Here is a 22,127-nt window from a genome sequence, read left to right as displayed (position 1 = left end):
GGGGCTCAGAGTCCTTTGCAATGTCTTTGTTAAGGTTTGGACCCAGTGTCCCTCGTGGTTCAAGCTAACAGTGCAACCTTGCAGTGTGGGCTAGGAGAATGCCTGCACCTGAGCTGAGAGCACAGCATGCAGTCCAGTGGCTGAAGCTGCTGCCAATTGGTCAGGTGGAGTGGGACGGAGGTGGGTGGGGTTTTGGACAGCCATGAAGCGCACTACACACTGGCCACCTAAGTGGTAGCCAGCACTCTCTGGCATGTGTCAAGGGGCCTTGAGACATAACCAAGAGAAATCTTTAGGACACATATGCTAACCCACACGCCTCTCTCTGATCCTGCAGGAGGAGAACATCAGGATCATGGAGCCTGGTGATTTAGTGGTACGCCTCATGGCTTACAGAGAGCAGAGAAGAAGAAAAAGAGTGCGACGGAGGCACCTGGCTCGGCAAAGGGAGGAGCACCACCCTTAAGACGAAGGGGCAACAGAGCCTCCACGCAGCTGAAGATCCACGGTGAGCCATCACTCGGAGGTGCATCACTAGACCCAGGATCTATAGACGGTGCTTGTCATTCCTGCAGATGACTGAGAACCAGTGTTGCTGAAGACTGTGCATGTCTAGGGAACTGGTCGGTCACATATGCCACCTGCTGCAGGATTTGGTGCCACGGGGACATGGGGCACACCCACTGCCAGTGACCGTGAAAGTGACTGCAGTGCTCAATTTTTCCAGGGCTCCACAGGTGACCTGTGCAGGATCTCGCAAGCCCCCATGCACAAGTGTCTCCAGGAGGTCACGGACACCATCTTTGCGAAGGCACAGAACTTTGTGCATTTCGATCGGAATCAGGTAAGCCAGGAAACAAGAGCGCTGGGTTCAGATCTCTGGTTTTCCACAGGTACACGGTGCCATAGACTGCACTCACGTGGCGCTTAGATCTCCATGGCAACAAGCAGTCAACTACGTAAATCACAAGGGCTTCCACTGGTCTGCGACCACCACAAACACATCCTACAGGTCTGCATACAATTCCCAGGGACCGTCCACAATTCCTACATCCTTAACATGTCTCAGATCCCTGACAGCTTCCAGGGCCAAGAGAGGCTTCAGGGTTGGCTCCTCAGGGACAAGAGCTACCCACAGAGGACGTGGCTGATGACACCCGTACTGTGGCCTCACACGGCAGCAGAGAGGCGGTACAATGAGGCTCATGCTGCAATGCAGATTTTGGTGGAGCAAATGATAGGCATATTGAAAATGAGGTTCCGGTGCCTCAACGGCTCTGATGGAGCACTGCAATACAGTCCCCAGAGGATGTCGCGCATCATCGTAGCTTGCTGGGCACTACACAACCTGGCGTTGCAACGGCGGAGGAAAACCTGGCTGAGGAGGAGATGGAAGAGCTGCAAGTCTCCTTCGATGAGAAGGATGTCGAAGGGAATGAGGGTGGTGAGGTCCTCGAAGCTGAGAATGCCAGCGATGAAGCCACTGCACTGGCCAGACATAGTAGGTGTGCTCATGAGGCCCTAATAGCCACAAGATTTGTAGAGGAGGATGATGACGACGCATAGTGAGGACACTCCATAGATCTTCATGTTGCTTCTGTGAACGTCTGACTCCTGTCTGGCTAAGAGCAGCTCACTTGCGCTCTACGACCAGGGTCGTATCATGGGGACGCAGCCGTGAAACTTTAAGTGCACCTGATCCTTTGTCAGCCTTCAGCACCTGACCCCTTCAAGAGCACACTGACTGGTCACAAATGCTAAAGAGATGGTGGGCCGGTTCCACCTCAAAGATGCTGAGAGCGCACAGAAAGGATGACGGAACTCTGTGATGTCTGCCCACAACATTCTAACAGCAATGACAAGCACCATCGAGGTATAGGCATCACTGATGTGTCCAGTGAATGTGAAGCCGGACCACTACTTTGCTCTGAAGGTTACACACTGCACAGGGAAGAGGCCCTGGACTGAGGCATCTGCCTTTATCTTGTGCAGGAACCAAGGTTTCACATCGGAGTGGTACGAGCACTGCTGATCATAACAAGGAGACATGCTTGGGAGTTTATTTACAATAGTGAACATTATGGACAAGTGATTAATACCTGTGCCCACGTGGTGCAACTACATCTTCTTAATCTTCCTAACCCTGCTACTACGTGCTGGTGCTCCCCTGACCCACAGTGGAGATGGAAGCAGCCTGCTGACTGCGACGCCCTGTCTATGATGACTTTGGCAGGCATCCTCTGGAGAGCCAAGATCTGGATGGACTCATCCTGCTTTGGGTATCCTAATGTGGGCCAGGTACTCCTTGGCCTGTGAGGCTGGAGATGATTAGCCACAGGAAGAGGGGATTTGAATCGGCCAGACATTTCCAGAGTCACCTGAGTGGATAACCTGGGATGTTGAGCTGCTGGGATTCCTCCCTATGGGTGCCCGACAGCCCCTGGCTGACTCCTTGAGGAGAAGGGGAAGCTGGAGTGAGATCGAGCTGCCCCTCATCCCTCTCACGTTGACATTGCTGGAGGCCAACTGTGGCATCAGCAATGGAGTTCAGCCTATGCAGCATTGCAGCACCAACCTCCTGGACCAAGGTCCCCGTGGCGGCCACCATCCTGCCAGTGTTAACCTCAGTGCGTCGGCATGCCAGCGCTATCACCACAGCCTGAAGAAGGACAGGCTCCTCCTCCATCATGCCTTGCAGTCTGAGGAGTGCATCCCTTCCTGATGTCCCTGTGATTGTCTTTGCAGCTCCAACAACTGATTGAGGATCGAGTCCAGAGGCTCATCATCCGACCCCGACTCAGTAGATTCTTTGCCTCCAGCAGTCCTCCGAGTGCTGGCGACCAAGGATGTCCCTGCCTCCGCCTGCTGTTGAACAGGTTGTGTGCTGTGCTCACCAGATTGTGATTCTGAGGCTGCTGTACATCTAGGTCCCACTGAGGTGTGTGTCGCTGTGCTGGTGGAGGGTGTGGGTGAGCGCCATGAAGGGTCTTCAACGGTGTTGCCCTCAAGGTCCTCATCCGAGGTGCTCGCGGTGCTGGAGTCAGGGCCAAGGTTGCCCAAGGCCGACATGTCAGATGTCCCTAGGACAGAAAGTGGAGATTACTAGTGCCTGGCAGCTATGTTGAACACAGAACAGTGGACTCAGAGCAGCATTGACAGATGGAAGATGTGGTGCAGGATCCTCATATTGATGCTTGCCGCTAATCTCATTGTTGCCACAGGAACGGTCCACACCCTCTCCGGCCAGCTACAACATACGACTCTTGAGAAGAGTGAGGACCTCCACCCCAGGTCTGGGACCTCGCCCGTTGATTGTGCGTGACCTTGCCCTGCATAAAGACAAACGGAGAGAGTATGAGCAAGGCACATGCCAGGCCAATTAAGAAAGATGCCAGGGTTGCGTGTATGCTGAGTGGAGCCATTGCCAGGATGAGGAGGCAATCACCAGAAGAGATGAGACTAGATAGAAGATGTGACGGTGTATGTGGTGATGTCCCTTGAACTTGCAGTGTGTGAGATGCCAGTGAATATATGATGGGCTTGTGAGTGTGTGAGGTGAGAATGATAAGGTGGTTGACTTACCCTGACGGCACGGATGAGATCATTCATACTTTTTCTGCACTAGATAGCCGACCTCTTGTGTGCAGCATTGGCACTGACCTCCTCTACCACTGCCTCCCAAGCTGGAGTGCTGAGACTGATGGGCCTCCTGTGGTCAGAGTGGGGGTAGAGGACATCACAGTGAACCTCCATGGTGTCCAGATGGTGTCCCAGGGATGCATTGTTTATTCGGAGGGCTGCACGCTTGTTGGCTTTTGAGGCCATGTTTTCACCAGAGCAGTCCTGGGCTGCAAGCATTGAGAACAGTGCACGCGGCTGCAGTTTAAATATGGCGCCCGGAGTGAGGGAGCAGCAAGGTAAGGGCGTGGCAGGCAATTCGGGGGCCGGCCACCAGTGATCCAGCGTGTTTCTCGTGACTGTGTAATTTACGAGGCAGGAAGAGGACGATACGGCACAAAATTCTGCCATTGCGATTGGCGGGTAAGACGTCTTTTTCACGCCCGCTACCGCACTTAGTGCAAATCTGGGATGATTCTGCCCTTAGTTGCCCTTTGAAACTACAAAATGGGCTGACATATTGTGAAAAGTGTGTACTTTTGGTGCAACACTGCTGCCACATTCTTGTGAAAAGAAGAACATTGTGCCAGGCTCATTTGCATTTTAATCTGCATTCTGGTCTGCTGATGAACTTGCGTGTTAATATCCTAATTTAACTATGTTCACATGTGAAAAAAACTTCAGCACAGCAAATCATTCTTCACATTGGAGTTAGTTCTAGAAGTAAGGTCAGTTTGTAACTGCAGTTGCCATTGAAGTTGAATCCAGCCTAAGGCTGCATAATATACACGTGTGAATGATTGGTAGCAAAGTCAGTGCAACACCAGGGAAATATAAATACTCTGCACACCACATGAAAGGGTCTTTGTCTGTTCCCATCACCACACTGGTGCCCATGAAAATCCTGTACCATTGCCAGTGAGGTTCTGAGACAGCAGCTGTTTTTGTGCATCTTTAAATGGAGTTCCCGCCACATCATGTGCACATAATACATGATGGAAGGGGAATCAAATTCTGTTCTTGCTTTTGAAAAAGCACAAGTTAATTTTAATTCAAATTTGTAGACAATTTATGAAAAGGAGAGCAGCATTTTTAGGGCAACTCTCAGATTGTGAGTGTGCCGTGACATATTTGAAGGTGACGTGCTACAAATGCAATATTGGGAGATGTGTCTGCCCGGGCTATAGTTAGATGCACAAATAAAAGAGACCAGGACTAGAGGCTGGTCTGTTTTTCACTATGAAAGTTTGTATGTATGCATTTTTGGAAGTATCTGGTACCAGGTATCTGTTATTGGGCTTAATCATAGTTTCCTTCAGGTAAAAAGCAATCTTGTACATGAGCAAATTCCTCCTGCCCACTTTTTTCAGTGCCAGTCTACACCTACTGTCCCTATTCAGCCATATTGTTTCATGCCAACCACTGTACTCTTTTAATTACAATCCCTTTAAAATGAGCAGATCCTCACAAAAAATGCTGCAACTCTGAATTCATATGCAGGATGTGCCACACACATAGTAATGTTGCAGCCCTTGCTGTAAGGTTGACAGTACTAACGGCATCCTTTGAGGGAACGCAGAAACTTCATTCATGTCTTCATCTTTGAATGAGGAAAAGTTACACTCAAAAACCTGAAAATTAAAATGAACATATTTAATGCCTTTACTGTAAAAACATTGTACGTAAAGGAAAAGTGAGTTACTACTTTTATTTGATCTGACATACAGACTTATCATTTGACTCATCTGTAGTTCAATATCTTACCCACACATTAGGTTTCTCACTCTTTGTTTTACTCATTACATAAATACTGTTAGTTTCTCCACAATAATGCAAGATTTGCTACTTACTGCCTTGCTGATCTCACCAACGGAATTAGATATCTTTAGCAGACTGTTTTGTAGAAGGATCCTTGCCTGAAACAATAACTTGTCTGTTCTCCTCTCCATAAATCCTGACTGATCTATTGAATATTCCTGGCATTTTCTGCCTTTTCTTCGGAATAAAACTCTAGTAAATGAACAAAATCCTTCCTACTCACTCTGTAAATGACCAGAATCAATCTTCATCTATTCCTCCTATTCAGCTGTAACTTTTTTCAAGCACTCTCTCGTACTGTGCAAAGTTCTCTTGTAGAATATAATCTACCATGGAGTAGCATCTTGTTTCATTAACTCCAACCACTCTAGCCTTAAGAAATGTAGTGAAGTGTCACCAAGAGGCCAAATTCTTCAACTGATGTATAGCCTCTTTCTGCCCAGCTACACCTGGTCCTGGCATTATAATGTGCCCAGTGAAAGACTAGGTAGTTCGTGAGATTTAATGGACTGAATGGCCAGTTTCTGTACTTTACTGATTTATGAGTCTTTATGAATCGTAATGTCACAATAAGAGAGAATTGGCTGTGTAACCAGTGGAATGATCTTTCACTGTCAACCTAAACAGGAACGTTTCAAAAGTGGTAAAAGATTAAAACATATTGAAAACCGTACGGGGCCCAATTATCTGGTTCCAAGAAAATGCTACACTTGTCAAGGCCCAAAATACTGCCATTTCCTATCTCTGGAAATAAGCAACTCCCGAGGAAGACCTACCCCTGACTGAGCTGCAAGAGGATGGTCCCAGGCCTTAAAATCATTTTGTGGAATGCAGAAAAACCCAACTTATCTTCTTTTTTCTTGAAGCTGCCTCCGAAATCTCCATCGACACTTCTGTGGGGATCATGTGACACTAGTTCGAACCCTTAGATTCTTTACACACCCTTCCAATTGGGTGGCCAGTACTCCAACACCGTAAAGAAAAGTGAGACTGGAGGCCAGGCATGTCCCCTCCTGTGTCATTTTCATCTCTGCATTGGGCCTGCAACTTGGTCCCACCCTTGGCAAGTCAATCTTGTGGCAATATAAAAGAGTGGACACCGAGGAAAATAAGTCTTTTCCCCTTTTTCCTCAGCTTTGCATCTAGAAGATGTGGATTCCTTAGAGATAAAGATCAGAAAAATTGTCCTTGCGTTATGTGAAAAATTGGATTTTATGGAGTTTTTATCTACTTCTTTTTGGATGAAACAATAGATATTCTGGTTTCAGCTGGTTTAATCACAGCCATCAATTATAGATTATGGCAGATATAATCTTATTAGTGGATTTAGTTGCTTATGGAACGATCATTATATTATATATTGTCTTATATTGTAAAGCTTAATAATGTAAAAGCATCACAAACCTGTATAACAACTCCAATTCTTGATTCATCACATTATTTGAACCCCACAACCAAGTTGAAGCTCGCCCATTCCCACTTACCTCAAACCAAATGATTTGAATTGAGTGCTCAAACATTCTACAAGCTACATGCCAAAGGTTCATCTATAAGATGGCTATATAAGCCCTGACTTTAACTTGGAGCAGAAATTAGGCAGGTGGGGGCTGAGGCTAGTGGCAAACTATTCTGACCCTAGCGCTGTGAGGTCTGGATGATTTTAACTCCTGAGCCTTGCCTGCGTGCCTGCAGTAAGCTGCCCACCCAAAATCTATGAGTAGTGGCAGCTGGCCGCTAGGCAGGAGCACAATGTCAGGCAGGAATCTACCATCAGAAACTGAAGGCAGAGTCCCTAGCGCTCACATTGGCAAATGGGGGTGCGTGGGGTGGACGTGATGGGGGGCAACAACCCAAGGCAGGATCCACTTAAACCTTTCTGGTGGAGAGCAAAAGAGCACTCTGGTTCCTTCTGGCCCCACAAGGAACTTATTAAACAATTTGCTGTTTGGTCGCCTTCTGGCCCCAACTCTTCCAGCTAACTTCACCAGACAGGAAGGTCACAGTGGATTTTCCACTTGAGTCACTGGTTGAAGTAGTAAATCAGGTCCAGTGACATTGAAAGAAGGATCCTGTAGTTTTCTGGAAGGTGGCCTCCCTATCTGCTTAGAAGATAAGACTAAAATGGAGGACAGTGGGGAGGGAGCGGGTGTTGGCTGGTAAGACTCTTAGGTGATTTTAACTGCCCGATGGGTTCCCCCTGAGCAGACAGGATTAAAAACATACCCCAAATTTTTCTTCTGCTTGCTATTGGCATGACTCTTTTTTACAATGCTACACTGCAGAGCACTCATGTTATGTTTGCTTTCTTGTATAACTTTTAAGACTTATTTAAAACTATTACTAACTTATCACATTTACAAACAAAATTCTTCTCGCTACAAAATAGTACTGAACAAATCGACTTTTTCACCAAAGTTTCTCTAACAGCTTTAAAAACTGTCTAAAGGATCTCCAAGGTCTCCAATAGCAAAATGTACTATTCAAAATTTATGTTTTAATGTGGAATTCTCTTCAAATTCTTTCAGCCCTCTTCCAGACTTGAGTATGACTATTGAAACTGTCTAATTCTATATTGCTACCTATTTCTATCTTTTAAAGTTTCCTCACTACCAGAGTTGCTTGGTGTTGGCAGACACTGGCACTGCACCACTAATGTGAGCACTCTACTCAGAACTTCAGCCAACAAAAACAAAAAACAGGAGGATGTGTATCTCACTTTCCTTCCATCTTAATTCTTGCTTCTGGCGCTTATAATAGATAACAAAACAAAATCTTGCTTCTGTGACCATGTATAAAAATGCTACTTTGGTTCTGTACAAGAGCTTGATGAACCTTATTGAAACAAGTGAAAAAGCTTAGAAATCACACCTGACAGACCGAATGGCATGATGTAGAACAAATTCAGTATTTTTGACAGAAATAAAGCCAAAGCTAAATCTTGTTGTATTTCCGTAATGTGCAAAACTGTTGATGTCTACCGTTGACTGAATAGGAAGTTGAAAAACTATAACAATTACAAAATTACTGCTCTTATCCAGCACCTGCTAAACCTCATCAACATTTTACATCTTAAATTTTCAGCATTTCATGATGTATATAATCAGTGTTCTGATGGAAAAATGTATTTCTTTATTGTTATACTATCCGTAAAGAACGAGGAAATAATTGTTATACACATGTACATCCAGGGTACCACATGTACTGCTGCACTGAAGTCAGGTGCTGAGCAACAACTTCACCAGCCATGTGGAGAGCTGTAAGAAATGCACTTGAAGCTCCAGCATATTTTGGGTCTAAAAGAGTGATTATTTCAAACTCTGGGAGCCAGAAGACATGACATGGTGGCAGCGTGTATCTGTGAATAAGATCCAATTTAATGTTAAATTAGATTGAGAGAAATCAACACAAGTTAGTGCCAGAGAGAGAGAAAAACTGAGTGAATTGTGCAAAAATGAAGGGGCCGCTATTGTGGCAGCAATAAATGCACAGCTTCAGCCCATGGTGAATTGGGAAGCTGATGATGCTGTAGAGACATTTGAGAAGTTTAAACAATAGTTCAGGCTGACATTAAGTAGCTTTTAAAAGGCACTAAAAGTGAAGAGGAAAGGTTCAGCTATATTTGTGGGCAGGAGAGAAAGGGTTAAATTTATTTAATAGCTGAGTGAAGATGACAGAAAAATGCAGACAAAAGCTTTGAAAAATTCAGCACACGTTCAGAATCTCCAGCCAAAGTCAATTATTGAATCCACCGAAATGAATTTCAAAGCCTGATGCAGGAACCAGGTGAGCCTATTGACAATTTCTGAACAAGATTGAAAAATGCAGCCAGAATATGTAAATTCAAGGAAACAGATGAAAGGCTGATTGTGATCAGCCCATTTGGGGTTCTGCCCACCCTTAAGTATAAAAAGATTTGATTGGAAAGGATAAGCTCAGAGTCATGAGTGGTAGACACTGCCAGAGCACATGAAGCCACCAGTAGGCAGATGAAGATGCTACTTACTCAACCGGCTAGCCTTCAGTTAAGTCAAGAGAAAGACAGCAGGGTTGATGCAGTGAAACAGCAACAAACGAATGCACACCAGACAGAGTGAAAGATGTGCAGGTGTTGTGGATGACCACACAAGTTCACAAACAAGAGGAAATGTCCCAGATATGGATCAAACCGCAGAGCTTGTGGGAGGCCAAATCACTGGGAAAAGAAGTGTAGAACAAAGAAAGAAGATGGCAAATTAATTATTAGAGACAGAGCAACAGGGCGAATGAGAATGAAAAGAAACCAAAACATCCATACCCTGGAAGATGATGTTGAGTTTGAGAACACAATAGACAAAGGAACCATACAACCACATGGAACTGGCACATCCAGCCATTTCCAGAGAAAAGAAATTCTCTCAACCATTCAGATCAGAAAGATGGTGAGAAATAACCCACAACCATAAATATGAAGCTGAAGATTGATACTGGAGCACAGAGTAACATCATCCCACTCAGACTGTACCAGAAGATCTTTCCTGAAAATTTGAGTGTCCTGCCACAGCTGCCTAATGGTCAACAAGTGGGCAGCGTTCTGATTCCCAGGATGCAGTGCAGTGCAAGAGGGTTTTTTTGGGTTTGCCAACAGTAAATAGAACGTGAGGGGCAAGTTAAAGGGACGGGGAGCTGAAAACTGGGATGTTTGAGCAACTTGGAGAAAACTGTTGGGACACCGGGTCTTTTGTGAAAAACTGGGATTGTCCTGGAAAAACTGGGACACCTGGCCAACCTATGTTCCCTGTATATCCTTTGGTGGGGGAAGGGCAGGAGGATGGTTTACTATAAGGAAGGGCTTCAGTGCTGTGCTTCCTTTTTTTCTATTCTCTCTTCCGCCATGATAACATTAAAAGAGGGCACAAGCTGAGAATGGTTGAACAAATGAACCACTAAGGAGACAGAGTAAGGTGTGGCAGTTTGTGGTTGTACATGGCTTCACAGTGATGCCATGGAGGGTGCTGAGGTGCGCACCCATTAATTTGATAGCTGTACTGTGTCACTGAGTCCATCAGCTCCCATGGCTACAGTACCATGGCTCCCCGGCAGCTCCGTGTTCTGCCTCTTAGAAATTGTAATGTCAGGCCCCTCTGCTGCCCTGCTTCTCTCTGCAATTGTGGCAAGCTTCTCCTGCAAGGTAATTGAGAACATTTGGGAAAGGTTAGCAATTGAGGGCTGTTTCTCATGTGGCGCTGGACAGCTGATGTAAGAGATCTTGTGGTATCACCCTGGAGGGGTTTTAAAATTCTGCATGCAAGCAATTAAACTTATATAGAGAATGGTAAAGAATTAGAAATCATTGCCATATAGAGTGGTCGAAGCAGATAGCATTGATACACCTAAGGGGAAACTTGATGCATACACAAGGGAGGAGGGAATAGTGAGATATGGAGTAGGGTACGAAGAATTAATTAGAGTTGAGACTACATGGATTATAGACACTGGCACAGATCAGTTGGGCTGAATGGCCTGTTTCTGTGTGGTGGATTCGGAGAAAGATTTGCATTTATATAGTAGTTTCAATGTAATTTAGATCCTGAGTTAGAGCTCTCTTAACCAGAGTTTTAATTGGACAATTAACCAAGTTTAATTTTTCAAGCTTTTAATTTTAGAGGGTGAAGCATATGCTGGTGTCCGGGGTTTCCATGGAAGAGCCAGTGGCTGTTGTGCTACCATATCTATCCTCATTGGGCTACATTCCAATCTCGTCACACTCCCACTTCAGTACATCTTCCTACACAGGATTTACACTTGAAAACAGCCAGTGTAAGCTGACCCGTGTAATTTTGGCAGGACAGCAAAAAAAGAATAAAAACAGACCCAAGTCCTGCTTCATCAGGTACAATTCATTGCTTACAATTTTAGGGCCATTTTGTCCAGCTCATTTTTTAGTTCCTGAGGTATATCTGTGCCTACTTGACCATTTTGCATTGAACTTCAGATTCCTAAGTGTTAATGCAAATTAACCATGCTAAAGTAATCCCTCTGTGCTTCTCTTGACATTCTCTGAAGGACCCATCGAGGTACATGTTGCTGCCTTCTTATGGCAGCAACCCCAACTGCCCTACCTTATTCTCTTGCCAACATTCCTGCCCATTGTGTCTGATGCTAATCTAGCCAATCTCCTTCCCATCCAACTGACCCCTCCCACTGCTGACCCTGTGGACTTTGCCAGTGGATCAGCTCACCTTCTCCATTCACTTGTGAACAAGGCCCTTGTTAGTCGTGAACTTATTGTGGATAATGGCATAAACATCATGACCCTGACAGAAACCTGGCTCTGAGGGTTGATAACACCTTCCGCACTTTCCTCACCCAGTCTGCCGTGGTGGTGAGATGAATCTTATCACCAATTCACACCTCCGTAACTCCGACTCTGCCCTGCCCCAACTCAAGTGCTGCTAAAACCCCCATCCATGCCTTTATTACCACTAGATTTGACTAATCTAATGAACTCCTGGCTGGTGACTTGAGGTCACCCAGAGCTCTGCTGCCTAAGTCCTAAACCACACCAAGTCCCATTTACCCACGACCTCTGTGCCCTCTTACCTACATTGGCTCCTGGTTAAGTAACGTATTGATTTTTAAAGTTCTCGCCCTTGTTTTTAAATCCATCCATGGCCTCACCCTTCCTATCCCTGGAATGTCCTCCAGCCCTACAGTCAGACAGATTGCTATGTGCTAAACATGGGAGGGTCAGTTTGTGTAAATTTATCAACAATAGCCCAAGTAGTAGATCTCTACATTGTTCAGATGAATGTCTTACATAGAATGTATATTGGGGCCAAGTTTCCACCTAGAGTAGAAGCGGCAGTTCTGGTGGAGATGTCCTAGAAGGTGCTCATTTTCAAGGGCAGAATTTTTCATCCCGTGGGCGGGTGCGCATCCGACCTGAACAGGAGTAAAATAGTGCGCGATGACGTTGAGTGAGCATCCCGACGTCATCACGCACTCGCCGATATTTCGTTTGGCGGGCACACACGGGTGCCAGTGCGGCAGCCGCCATTAATTAAACAGCCACCTAAGGCCCTTAACAGTCCGATTGACTGATTTTTCCTTGTCCATGTGATTTTCTGCTCATCACATGGACAAAATGGGCAGGTGACCAGCCGATATTTTCACAAACCTCATCCAAGGGCGGGATAAAAAGGGTCACAGCATTGCCAATGTGACAGTGTGAATAGCGAGCAGGTTTGGAGATAGTTTGCAGCTGGTTGCTTATTGGTACTGGGCAGCTTCATCTCTGTTCGGGGCTTCATTCTTAACATTTCCAGGCCTCATTTCAGGACTCATTGCTGTCTGCCAGGATTCAGACAGGGTGGACCTTTACAGGTATCAGACAGCTTTTCCTTTCCCTGGTAATGTGGATTGTGGTCTACGCTGGAGGAACCTCCTCTGAGGAGGAAGAGAGGGGCAGCAGGGAGAGGGGGCCAGGTTTCGCTATGCAGCTTCCAGAGGAGGGACCTGTGGGAGGAGAGGCGCAGGGCCAGCAGGAAATCCAAGGCATAAGAGGCCGCAGAAGACGCCACTATCCTGCTGCCAGGGTTTACAGCGGCAATGCAGTTACCTCAATATGTCTGAGGCGCCTCTCCAGGGAGTGCGTGTCCTCCATTTGCCAGATGATTGGGCCTTAGATCAGCTCCGACTGTGTGGGTGGACACCCCATGCCAGTGGCTCTGAAGGTCACAGTGGCCCTCAACTTCAATGACTCCGGCTCTTTCCGGGGCTCTGTGGGGGATCTGTGTGGAGTCTCCAATCAGCTGTCCAGGGCGAGTGTCACTGATCGTGGTTGCATGCTGCACTCTCCACAATCTGGCACTGGCAAGAAGGGGGACCCACTGGAGGAAGAGGATCTTGACGCAGCTGCACAGGCCACAGATGATGAGTCCAGTAGTGAGTCCGAAAATGAGCACGGTGAGGAGAACACTGAGGATGTGGAGCCAGATCTCGGTAACCTGCAGGGAGGCAGGGACGCCTTGATCCAACGCTCCTTCAGCTAGGCTACCAAAGATAAGCTTCAAAAGCATGCCAGGGCTGCCTCCTTCATCCCAGATGTCTGAAAGGACCCTTTCATTTGAACACAAAAATCACACATTGCCTATGCAATAGAGTTCAGAGCAAACTACATCCAGCATTACATACTGGTGTTCCCCGCACCAATAAAATAAAAAGGTGAAGCATACTCAGGCCATGACGACAAAAACAAAATTGATCTCAGTTTGACAATTCAAAGCTATTTACATAAATGTTTCTGGTCTTCATTCCCAGACCAGCAAAGATAAAGTAAACATGAATGAACATAAAATCACATGTGAACTGTCCCTCTTGTGCTCATGGTGCCTTCAACTTAAGTTTGTGAGTGCTACGTCTAGGTGCTTCCCCCTCGCTGGCACTGGCATTGGAGACAGGCTGCTGACTCTGCTGTCCTGTTGGCCTTGATGACCTTGGCAGTCGTCCTCTCACCAGTGGAGCCTGTGCTGGCCCCGCCTGGGAGGGAGTGGCCAGTTCCATGCCTGGCATCTCCCCAATCATCGCAGCCTCATCAGATGCGATAGTCACTGGCAGAGGGTTGGAGGAGCTGCTGCCACCATCCAGAGCACCCTGAGAGGAGCCCAAAGAGATGACAGGCAGCTTGTGCACCAATGTGAGGTCTCTCTGGACCTCTCTGCATATGATGGATGGACTTGCACCTAGCTAGGATACTGGGTGCCTCATCCTTCTCCTGCACTGGCATCGACCACCTGAGGTCAGTGCCTGTGAGAGGGCTTGCAGGTCCGAGTACAACCCCAGGAACCCCTCATTCTGTCCTGGGAGCTGCCTCTCCATGAGAGTCGCCACTCTCTCGATGGAGCAGGCAGTGCGCTCGGCCATGACAGTCAACGCAGTGCTTACATTCAGCACGGACTCCTCCATCACGGAGACCATGGCACAAAGACTCCCCTGGATCTCCGCCAGATCTTCCTGCACATCTCGCTGGACACCCAGCATCTGCGCCTAATGGACAACTCCAAAGGCTTATCATCAGCCTTCGACTGAGCATTGTTCTGCTCCTCAGCAGTCCTCCGACTGATGTCGCCCTGGACACTCTCTGCCTCCACCTGCACTTAAGTGATTGTGAAATTCCCTCACCAATGTGCACCGAGATACTAGCCACTGCTCTAGTGCCCACTGAGGTGCTGGTATCTGCGTTGGTGCCTGCTTCAGAGAGCGGGTGTGATGCAGGTGCAAATGACGCCCGGTGGTCCCCTGGTGTCAGGAGTGGCCTTCGGGGTCCAGAGAGCGAGTGCGTGCTGGTGAACCTAAAAGGGAGAACAAGGACACGTCATTATTTTAAGCCATCACACTGTCACTGTGCATGCTAGGCACCCTGGTGAGTCAACGGAGATCTGCATCACGGTGCCCTAATGATCAATGGGTTCAAGGCTGACATCAATGAAGAGACTACACTGGAATGGTTGCACAAGCCGAAATTCTCTCCTCTGTGCACTGCGCTCTGAACTTCAAATGGCACCTCCGCCTCTCCATGCCTGGTTGCACGTGGGGCATGCTGGCACTCAAGCTCCGGAACATTTTGCTCATACCTCAAAAAGATTAGGAGGCTAGCAGGGCCACCGCCGGTCCATGACCTTTCCATATTGTTGTGGGCAGTCTTCTGAAACAACAGAGGAGCACTGATTAGTCCACTCTGTACCTGCAACGCCATTGCAGCCTGGCCAACCCCAGCTGAGGAGCACTTGGTAGGGCACTTCCGAATCGTGGCCCTCGAGCCGCAAGGCACTCAGTCTAAGCAACCAGGGCTCACCCCCTTGGCCAGCTCTGGCGTCATTGACAGTTGGCACTCAGACTCTAGCCCCCCCTGAGATCCCTGGGGGGATGGCCACACTTTAATATATCTGCACACTGACCCACGCCAACATGGCATTCATCCTTCCTGTGTGCGCCAGGTCATTGAAGCGCTTCTGGCACTGCACCCAGGAGCGTCGCGCCATGTCACAGCTGCTGACCAGCACTGCCACCTCCTCCCATGCCCTCTTGGTGAGGTGTGGTGGTCTCCTCCTTCCATCCCTGGGGACAAGGGTGTCCCTCCTGGCAGCCACCTCCTTCAGGAGGATGGCAAGGCACTCATCAGAGAAGCTGGGAACTGAGTGCCCAACCAACCTGCCCTCTTGCCTGCTGTGTCCAGCTACACTCGGCTCAGGAAATGCCCTCCGAGGCAGGGTTCCAGGGGCTGCCCGGGCCACTTTTAAACAGGCCACCAGGTCGCCTTTGGACCCAGCGGCTGGTAGGCCCCTGCCCCCCCCTTCGGCCCTCCCTGGCCATGGCGGAGCCACGTTTCACATTGAGCGGGCCTTAATTGGCCCGCCAACGTGAAATCATAGTCAGGGCCCGATCGCGGGCGGCAGTCGTTTTCGCATCAGCTCCCAGGCCCGCCCGCCGAGGGGCAAGTCCTGCCCCAAGTGTTTCTTTCCTCCACATTTCTGCTCAGACTCACTTGCACATCACCAAATGCAGACCCTGTCATGTAGCAGTGCAATCGGGTAACATTTTAATAAATAACACCTTTTCAAAATTTATTTTTTCAAATAAAACTTTGCCAAAAAGAAATTCCTTGATATAGTGAAGAGTGGTGACTTTCTAAATTTTGATTAATACAGCTGAAAATGGATTTAGCACAAAAAAACATTTTCAATCAGTGTCAATCCACCGCCTGAGTTAACCTGCTTTTAAATTACTGAAAAAGAACTAAAAGCAAACTATATTCTTGTTACATTGGGATACAGTAGTCAGATACTTAAGTGAATTAAAACCAAAGTTTATTCAAACCTTTTTAAAATGTTGCAAACAGTGTTCTTGCATCCAAAAGTTCAAGTTTATTGTTTGGAAGTTCCTCAAAGGCCTGCAAATGAGCACAATTCTGGAAACTCTTAATGGTTAGTAATTCACTTTGGGGTGTTTCCAATTTTGTGGGTGGGCCCAGCTTCAAGTGCAACACCAGCACAAAAACATGGCAGAAACCCGATTTGCACTGAACACAATCTGTGCTTAAGTTCATTGATCATTTGCAATGGCTATGCTATCGGGGAATTGCACTAAAAATTAGCATAGTCGAGCAGAAGCTCCAGGTCATCACATTTAAGTGTTTGCTCCTGACGAAAAGTAATGATGCATGTTTGGATAGGAATATTTTCTGAATGACTTTCCCATTGCACTCTCTTCCCACAAAACACTGAACATGCAGCGGGACTTTGTAGGAGCAGATTTCCGAGAAAATGAACACTGATAAGTGTATCTCATGATGAATGACGAATAATGTATGGTACGGACCTAAATAATACTGCTTTTACATTGATGTGGAGAGCAACAAAATCTTAAATGCTTGAACATTGAGGAAACTTAGCCCTGGATTCTGAATCTAGAAAGATCTAGTTGTAGCTGGAAAGCAAAATTAGATGTGTTTAATTTGATTTGGCATCCAATTGAGCAACATGCTAAGGACAATAAACATGAGATCATATGCACACTTTCTCCTTAATTGGGGGGAAAAAACTTGACTTTGAGCGGGTGCCAAAACAGATCTGTGCAGGAACAAAACTCGGGCTGGAGAGAGAGAGAGAGAATATTTATATTACCAGGATGTGTCCTTTATAGATGGACTGCAATATTTTTACCATTCATCAATTTTCAAAAATAAAATGTTATAACCATACTTACAAAGGATTACATAGGATATACAGCACAGAAAAAAAGGCCATTCGGTCCAATCAGAATTTAGGCCCCACTCAAACCTCTTTCTGTCCTTCGTCATCTAAATCTATCAGCGTAATCATCTATTCCCTTCTCCCCCATATGCCTAGCTAGCCTCTCCTTAGATGCATCTATAATATTCACTTCAAACACTCCCTGTGTTAGCGAGTTCCATGCTCTCAGTACTCTTTGGGTAAGGAGCTTTCTCCTGAATTCCTGATTGGATTTCTTGGTGACTATTTTATGTTGATGGCTTCTAGTTATGCTCTTCCCCACAAGAGGAAACATTCTCTTTGTATCCACCTTATCAAAACCTTTCATAATTTTAAAGTGCTCTTTTCGGTCATCCTTTTTGTTGAAGAGGAAAGAGACCCAGCCTGTTCATCCTTTCCTGATATGTATACCCTCACATTTGTAGCATAATTCTTGTAAATCTCTGCACGCTCTCTAGTGCCTCTATACCCTTTTTATAACATGGCGACTCAGAACTGCATGCTGTGCTCTAACCGAAGCCCAATACAGGTTTAGCAAGCTTCCCTACTTTTCAATTCTATCCCTCTAGAAATCAAACCTAGTGCTTGTTTTTTTAATGGCCTTGCTAACCTGTGATGCAACTTTTATGATTGATGTATTTGTTCTTAGAACTCTTTGTTCCACTTCCCCAACTGGTGGTCCTGCCACTGATAGTGTGAATAAATAACTGCCCTTTACTCCCACTCTCTGCTTTCTGTCTTGAAGCCAGCTCGCAATCCATTCTGCCACTTGGCACCTGACTCCACATTCTCTGGCCATGTTCATTAGTCTATTATGGGGCGTCTTATCAAAGGCTTTTGAAAGTCCAGATAAATTATATCCACTGCATTACCATTGTCTACTTTCTCTGTTACCTCCTCAAAAAGTTTAATCAGATTGGTCAAGTAAGATTTTCCCTTTGAGATCCATGCTGACTATTCACTATTATGTTTTTTTCGAGGCTCTTCTATTCTCTCCTTTAGTAGGGATTCCATTATTTTTCCTACCACTGATGTTAAACTGATTGCTCTATAATTCCTGAGACATGTTCTGTCACCCTTCTGAAAGATAGGTATTACGTTATGGGCTACGTATTACGTTATATGTCTACGGTGTAGTAATGCCTCTGCTATTTCTTCCCTAAATCCTTTGCAATCCCTCTAGACCGGAGGCTTTATCCTCTTTCAGTGTGTTTAGTTTAATGAATTTTATTTTTAAATTTTATTTTAAATGCACTTATCTCATTACTTACCTCATCATCCAAAGTTCTATCTCTCTGGTAAATATTAAAGCAAAATAATTATTTAATATTTCTGCCATGGCTATCCTGTCTATCCCTCTCCAAGCTCATCCTGCCCATGAGACCTACCTCCTGCTCCATTGACTACAAATCCTGCTAAACTGCTGACCTGCCCGTCCTGGTGCTGATGTTAGCTCACATTGTAAATGACTTCCTCATCTTAGGCACTGCCTGTCCTTCCTTAACAGCTGTCATCACCACGCTGCCTGCCCCAGCTTCACAAGACCCAAACTTCAACCCTTCTGTCTTTGCAAACTTTTGTCCCATCTTCAACCTCCCTTTTTTTTCCCCCCAAAGTCCTTGAACATATTTGTTTCTTCCAACTCTGTGCCTATTTTTCTCACAATTCCACGTTTGAATTTCTCCAATCAGATTTCCGCCCTGGCTGCAATATTGAAATGGTCCTAATTAAATTCGCAGATGGCATCATTTATGACTTTGATCATGGGTGCGTTCTCTCTTCTCATTCTCCTTGACCTCTCTGCAGCTTTTGACAGTCATCAACACCATCCTTCCACCAATGCCTTTCCTCTGTTTTCCATCTCCATGGGCAGAATTTTGCCTTTGGCGTGCGGGATCAGTGGGGGTGGTCGGGAAGCTGATCGCCGCCCATGCTCGGCAGTGCTCTGCGATTTTACGCGGGCAGGTGAATTAAGGCCCGCCCAGCGTGATATGCAAGCGGCAGTGCTGAGCGCTACCTGTGCAGGTGGCGGGGGGAGCACGAAGCTGCCTCAGGGAGATGAAGAATATATTGAAAAAATTATACAGCACAAAAAATTGTGAAACATGTCCCCTCATGTGGCTCTGTCACATGAGCAGGAGCATGTTTTTAATTAAAAATTAAAGTTCTTATTTCATTTGTATTTGATTTAGGAAACCTCATCCCGCCTGTTTGCAATTCTAGTGCTGAATTTCTAACACGATAGTTTGTCCATCAAAAAGGCCACCTACTTTTGCCTCCATAATATTGTCCATTTCCATCAGATGCCTCATTCATTTGCTACTGACACTCTGATAAGTGTCTTTATTACCTCCAGACTCAACTATTCCAATGCTACGGTCATACTGTATTGTCTGTAAACTACAGCTCATCTAAAATTTTGCTGCCCAAATACTATCCCACACCACTTTCCTGTATGCTTTATGTATGTTTCTGTATGCTTTATATAAATGGAAGTTGTTGTTGACTGTTCATGGGTTGTATAAGCAGACCTACTAAAATGTGTCATTAAGAGTGTTGGGTACACAGAAACATAGGAATGTAAGAACGGGACCATCCCCTTGAGCCTGCTCCTCTATTCAATTATATCATGCTGATCTATACTTCAACTCCATTTGACTCCACATCCCTTAATATTCTTACCTTATGTAAATAATTTATAGGATAATTTCTGTGCGCTTCAGGCACCTACCATGTACTCTGTTTCTAACTGTTTGAAAATGTTTTATTTTGTACAGTTGTCACTATAGGCTCAGTCCATAAATGGCCCCTGAAATATTTCATAGTAATGGTCTTGCTCAAGAGTAGTAATCTTATGCACATTAAGCAAAGACCTGTAAAAACAAACAATCAGCTTGAATAAATTCTTATGTGCAAGTAGAGCAGAATAAGCTATATGGGGATGAAATTGTACCTCATTGTGCCTGTTTTCCAGGTGGAAAATGGGTGCAAAGATGTCCAATTTAGGAACCAGTCTCCTGTGCCGGGTGTGACAGTGGTGTAGTGGTGATGTCACTGGATGAGTAATCCAGAGGCCCAGGCTAATGGGCAGAATCTTCTGTTCAGCGTGTGGGGGATGGGGTGCGCAGCACGCCGACACATCATTACGATCTTTCATTCGGCAGGCGTGCACCGGAGTCGGCTGTGCGCCCACCAAACTATTAAAGGCCTGTTAAGGCCATTAATAAACTAATTAGGCAATTTGACAGGGCTGCCTGTCCAACCTTAAGGTTGGCGGGCAGGTGAAGAGCCCAGGCAGCCTTCACATTAATCATGAAACCTCATCCACGAGTGAGATGAGGTTTCATGAAGGGTTTATTAAATTAATAAATATGTATTAAACATTAGATAAACATGTCACATGAGGGGACATGTGTAAGTGATTTTTAACTTTTTTTATTTTGTGATTTGAACTTGAACTTAATCTCCCTGAGGCCACTCTGTGTCTCAGGGAAACTGCTGTGCTCTTATCCACGCATGCGTGAAAGAGGGCAGACCCCGACTCTCCCTCCTCCCCCCGCCCGCACAGGGAACGCTGAGCGCTACCGAGCGCGCATCACGCTGGGCGAGCCTTAATTGGCCTGCCCACGTAAAATGGTGGTGTGCAGCCGATCGCGGGCGTTGATCAGCTCCGCGCCTGTTCCTAACCGGCCCACCCGATGGGGAGAAAATCCTCCCAATGTCCTGGGGACAAGGGTTCAAATCCCACCATGGCAGCTGGTGGAATTTAAATTAAATTAATAATCTGGAATTGAAAAGCCAGTCTCGGTTATGGTGACCATGAAAAACCCATCTGGTTTGCCTTTTAGGGAAGGAAACTTGCAGTCCTTACCTGGTCTGGCCTAGATGTGACTCCAGACCCACAGCAATGTGGTTGACTCTTAACTGCCCTCTGAAATGGTGAGGCAAGCCACTCGGTTCAAGGGCAATTAGGGACAGGCAACAAATGCTGGCCTTGCCAGTGATGTCCACATTCCATGAAAATATAAATTTAAAATCCCAAATCAGGCAATAGGTCCCTTCAATTTTCTAATTTCCTATATGAAAACAGTGAATGTACTTCAAAAGTACTTCATTGGCTGTAAAGTGCTTTGGGACACCTTAAGGTCATGAAAAGTGCTATGTGAATGCATTTTTCTTTTTCTTTTCAATAGAGGTCCAACACCTATTTTAGAGCACAAACTAGAAGTGTGGTTGCTCTGAACACAGCACAGGAATTGTGTTTCCCACCTTCAGGATTACTTGATCTGTCTCCAGCCTTGTCTTACAATGGAGCCTGGAGGAATACATTAAAACTGCAGATTGCTGCCTTGCACTCTGGACTTATCTTAGCCTCTTAACCAGCCAACCCTGCTCGACTCCCGTGATCGGTGAACTGCAAGTAGTGCCTGCAACTTGCCCACACTATACTAAAGAGGCCAACAGGCCAATTTTGTGTGGGTCTTCACCCACTTCAGCCACTCGCTTCAGTCAGCATGTGCTTGTCATTCTGCTCCACTCAACAGCGTATGTTATATTTTTGGGATAACACTAATTGAATGAGTATTCAGCTGGCTGTGATTTATAATGAAACTCTTTCGAGTTATCAACAGTCACAGATTGCAACTCTTTCAAGTACAATCACAGTTCTTGGTTTCCAGGAGTGGGACATGAACCCACAACCCTCTGATTCAAAGGCGAGGGTGCTATGAACTGAGCCACAGCTGACACCTCGATTTATAATGAAAGGTGTTGAAATTTGTATAGTGCCTAAAATAGTGTTAACTTGCACTGCTTTGAACTGATTCAAAATTCCTTTCCTTTAATTCCTGATAAACCTCAGTTCATTCCTACCTTTGCTTTGCATTTGTGTGTGTTTTGGCTTTGCTGAATGTGTTTCTTTTC

At 46.0% G+C, this 22,127-nt stretch overlaps 1 protein-coding gene across 3 annotated transcripts in view; it reads left to right on the top strand.

Annotated features, from left to right (window-relative positions):
• arhgef3 (Rho guanine nucleotide exchange factor (GEF) 3) overlaps nt 1–22,127 on the top strand; it is a 398,054-nt gene that overhangs the window by 127,203 nt on the left and 248,724 nt on the right. The gene's annotated exons all lie outside the window — the stretch shown is intronic.

This window comes from Cetorhinus maximus, chromosome 6, assembly GCF_964194155.1.
Source record: "Cetorhinus maximus chromosome 6, sCetMax3.hap1.1, whole genome shotgun sequence".
Taxonomy (NCBI): Eukaryota; Metazoa; Chordata; class Chondrichthyes; order Lamniformes; family Cetorhinidae; genus Cetorhinus; species Cetorhinus maximus.
This window is presented reverse-complemented; position numbering and strand designations above follow the sequence as displayed.